This window comes from Acyrthosiphon pisum, chromosome A2, assembly GCF_005508785.2.
Source record: "Acyrthosiphon pisum isolate AL4f chromosome A2, pea_aphid_22Mar2018_4r6ur, whole genome shotgun sequence".
NCBI lineage: Eukaryota > Metazoa > Arthropoda > Insecta > Hemiptera > Aphididae > Acyrthosiphon > Acyrthosiphon pisum.
Window position 1 is genome coordinate 64,772,838 of NC_042495.1, and position 5,078 is coordinate 64,777,915.

Genomic DNA, 5,078 nt, shown 5'->3' on the forward strand with positions numbered 1-5,078 from the left:
TTTGCTATGTTACGCATTTGTAAGACGGAGACAACACATGCGGGTATTACGTCCTCTTAATATCTATCTATAAGTCGAATATTAATTTAAATAATAATAAAATATGCCCACAAAAATGTTATCCACTATAATTTTTGCAATACCTAGGTGATTTTACTCTAAGATTACTCAAAAAACATAGAAAAAAAATGTTTTCCATGAACGCGTTTTATCTATGTTGTGCGTGGGTTTGAGAGATAAAACTGCGCTGACATCATCTTAAGCAGGTATGTAGCTTATAATTTAAATTTATAATAGGATTTAGACATTATTTACTACTATATGACTAGATGATTGATACTACAGATTATAATATTATAAATTATTGCATTTTGGAGTCATTAATAATTCAATGTGCTAGACGCTAGAGTATCAATTTCACAAGAGTTGTTACAGTAGTTCACAATATCTTATCAAAATGTTTCAAAAAATATAATACATCTCTATACTTTTCGATTCTGAGTGGAGTGGTGAATGTATTAATTTGACAATGTGTATTTTTTTTTTAAATTTATTTTTTATTCTTTTTTGAGTCTGTTTATACGATAAGTGGTCGAAATAATGCTTCGATTTTCAACTTCAGTATTTTTTAAGGTGGGAATGTGAATCTAGTTTGTGTATTGGGAAGTTTGAAATTTAAAATTCCCAGAAATTTTCAAAAGTGCCTGGAAAACAAATAAAAAAAATATGAAATAAGGGGATTTTTGACAATTTTTACGCAAACTCGGTTTTTTACAAAATCTATTTTGTTTTATGGTGTAACTCTAAAACAAATGACCGCAGGGCGCAGATACATGCAATTTTCACTGAATGTTTATATTAGCATATTCTATACACCAGCGGTTCCCAACCTTTTTAGTCGGCGGTGCCCTTTTGTTGGTCTAAATTTAGTTAGGTGCCCCTCTGTGAATATCATGAGAAACATGATAAAAATGAACACTTGTTTTTATTGTTGACCGATTTAAATAATTTTATTGTACATATTAAAAACAAATTACAAAATTATGGTTGAAAATAAAGAAAAAAATACTGCTTTAAAAGTTAAAAACTAATGAGATTTTTGTGGCTGCTTATTTTTTAAAAGTTTGGCAATATCTGGTTCAATTTGTGACAGTTGGATACGAAGGTCAGGTTCTACATTAAGACGGTTCCGGTATTTGGTTTTAGTAGCCCTATAGGCTGAAAATCCTGTCTCACATAAATAAGTGGTAGCAAAAGGTAGGAGTATTGTTATTGCTTTTTGACTCAAATGTTCAAAACTTGTATTTTAGATTTTTATTAGTTTATTTTTAAATTAATGTCGATAGAAAAAATTTAGACATTTAAAATTTTATTTCAATTATAACACATTAAATAAAAAATTTTTTTCTCTAAATGTCAATAACATTTTATTCGTTGGGTCAAAAAGCTTGAAAATGTAGTACATGATGGTACCTCATACATTGTTGCAACAATAACAGTTTAAAAATATTAAAAATATAGGCACGATTTGTTTTATAAGCATTTTAGGTTCAAATGTTTACAACATTTGCAAATTATTTCGTAATTAAAAATGTATAAAATATTCAATTTTTAAAAGTACAATAACAAGTTTTTATTACGTGTAAATAAATGACGTGAATAACATAAGATGGGAAACCATTTTAGTAATTATACCACCCAAATGATTAAAATAATACATGTGGCCCATCATATATGGATATATTATATCATCATATATATGTATATATATATATATATATCTAATCTCTAATCCTTTATTATGGGTCAGGACGTTAGATCCATTCTAGATGTCACCGAAGGTTATCAAGAATTGAGTAAGAGGATAATCAATCATTGGATTTTGATGATATGGGTTAAATTTGAAAGAAATTAAAGGTATAATAGGATTTGGTTATTAGAGTTAGAATTGGTATGTCTAAGTCATTGTGGTGGTTATTATTCGTATGTAAACCAAAGAACAGAGGTCAGAGACGATTTGATGAAGGCCTGCGTCTTTGAGATTGGAAGGTTTTGCAAGTTAAACTAAAATTAAATTAAATCTTTGGAGGACGGAGTGGCTGAGCGGACTTAGGCGTCGGTTGCGACGCGCACCGTCGCCGGTTCGAACCTCGGTCTCGGGCGGCACTCTCTTCGGGCAGTTGCGGTGTCTGGAGAGAGAGCAGAGGCACATACGGATGACCACTTGAAAGTTCTGCCAAACTAAAACACACGTGTTTACAATACCTACTGTACCCTCCCCCACAGTTAAAAACCACCCAATGGCCTAAGTTGTTGCGGATCAATTAATGAAAAAAAAAAATTAAAGCTTTAGTTTTTTGAACTTTCTCACTTCTCGGTAATCAAATGATCCTATATATTGTTGTATTTGTGTTTCAAATAAACAATTATTTTTAGATATAAGCTATAAGTATACCTATAACGATTCAGGTAAAAAGGTGCAGCTTTGGACTACATCTGCAAGACAAACATATGTTTTTAAAATCATTTTATCCATCGGTTATTTTTTAGACTGCGGTTGATTTCCATATTAAATATATTTTATATTCATATTCAACGTTTACGTAACGCGTTATAAAAATGTAAAAGACTTTTACATCAGCCTACACGACGTGCAGGCGTGAATTCCAGAACAATTACATATACACACGGTGGAAATAAATAAATAATTTTAACATAACAATTCGACTGAGCATTTGACCGGACACGACGTGTACCGTCGTCTTCGTCGTCGGTTTCGCATATTTTGACGTGTGCATCGATTTGGCGTCGGAAATAACTCTCGCGCACCGAAAAACACTCACGTGGCAATGACGTCATCGCGGGAGATTTGAATGAATTTAGTGTCGACTTTGTGCGGCGAACACGACCATGTCGTGTACTATAATATACTATAATGGCATAATACTATTATAGATACACTCGTTTTTATGCTAATGAACCCGCGCTCGGGTTTTATGAATGAAATTTTTTTACCGTAGGTACACAACTATAATACAGTATACGATAAGATAAAAAATATATTATACGGTCGTCGGTCGGCCATTTAGGAATATTATCATTAGGAACGAGTGTGGAAATTTTGAATAGTTCACGAGCGGTCCGTGAATAATAATTATATGTTATATAGTAATATAGCAGCGCATTGCCGGCCTGCACGGGGGTTTGCACACTATACCCGGTTATGGGTATCGGTGATTTCATTTGGCATTACAATAATATCGAACATTATGTAGTGCGTATATAATGTAATATTATTTCGTTTACCGCGATAACGCGTAGCGTGAATTGAATTTGAATAAATATAATATTTATTATTTTCGTCTATACTCGCCGCCGCCCGCGAATACTCTATCCGTGGTCCCGACCCGCGCGACGCACGACGTAGGCACCGACCTATTCCGTAAGACCTGGGCATATTATTGAACGTAAAATCATAATATTAAATGTATATCTATATAGGTATGACAATAATAATAGTGATATCGCGTACACCATTGAGGAGGAGTGCGCGGGAATAGTAAAAAACGACGGGGAGGGAAAAAAAACGAAAACCGATTGTGATCGAACGGAAATCCACACGCATTACGCGCGACATGATATTATATTATATTATTATTATTAGGTATAGTTACGTGAACTATGGCTCGCCGCCGCCGCGTTGTTTTATTTTTGAAGCCGGAAACGACGTCTATGACGATATTCGCGCGCGCGTTACGTCTATTATTTAAAAATGCCGGAGCACATTATAATAATATTATTTTTTTTTTCTCGTTTCGACCTAGTCTCGGGCGCAGGACCAACCTTGAGTGTTTCCGCCGTCAATGAGCGTGTGCGTCCACCTACCTACCTACCTACCCATATATAATACGCGTTACGTACGCATATACAATATACAATGTGTCACGTGAAGAAGTGACCGGCCGGCGTCATATAATGATAATAATATAGTAAACCTCAAGTTGTAAAAAAATCCCTTTAAAGGGTGGGTCTTACTCATAGGCGGAAATTTGGTGAAATTACTGGGGGGGCTGAGCATTATATTTCTCATTGTACCTAATACCTATATAGGCACTATTGTACTAGAGTCGCTCGCAATTATTTATTTCAACAAGACAATTTACAAAGTTTGACATACTAAACAATTTAACCTTAATAAAGTACAAAAACAATAATGTGCCATAGGTATCTTGAGCATTTTATTCTAAATAAGTAAGACTCTTACTTATTAATTTTTTTAGTCATGGGCAATTCGACTTTTTTTTAAACAAACCACCGAACCTACCAAGCACACTTGCTGATGTATCTTTAAGACTTTTCAACTTTTTTTTTTGAAAGCTATTTCACTTTGCTATCAACTAACGGTAATTGGAAAAAAATCCCCAGGAAAAAAATCCCCAGACTACATTATTACTTACAACCACATGCAAATGGTTGAACAAATATTTTTTAAACGTTATTAGTATCTATAATTACCACATTATTAATATTTAATTTATATTATAGGAGTTTTTTTCCCAGTGCATCCGAATTGCATGCCAAAAAAATAAATATAAATCGGGTCGTCCGAATTGCATGCCGTCTCTTGGCGGGGTCTATCCGAATTGCATGCCGTTTCTTGGAGGGGTCTGTCCGAATTGCATGCCATCTCTTAGAGGGGTATATCTGAATAAATAACTTACTTTTCAATTGGAGGATCGTGATTTTGTTACATTACAATAAAACATATAAATATTGTAGAAGGTGACACTGTGAATAATAATCATAAAATAAAACTATTTTTTTTTTCATCGACAACAAAGGCCATTAATTAAATACAACTATTGTAGTTTAGGGTAATCAAGTGAGTGAATTCTAAATAATATAATTTTTAAATTTGGTGGTTTTTTTTTGACATTTCAGGCCACACAATATTACATTTAAATAAACAAAATAATATATATAATATTCCTAATAAATAAAATATGGTCATATAAAAACCATCTTTTTTTTGATAATAAAATAGTATAATAGCAATTTTTAAAACGGTTAATATTACA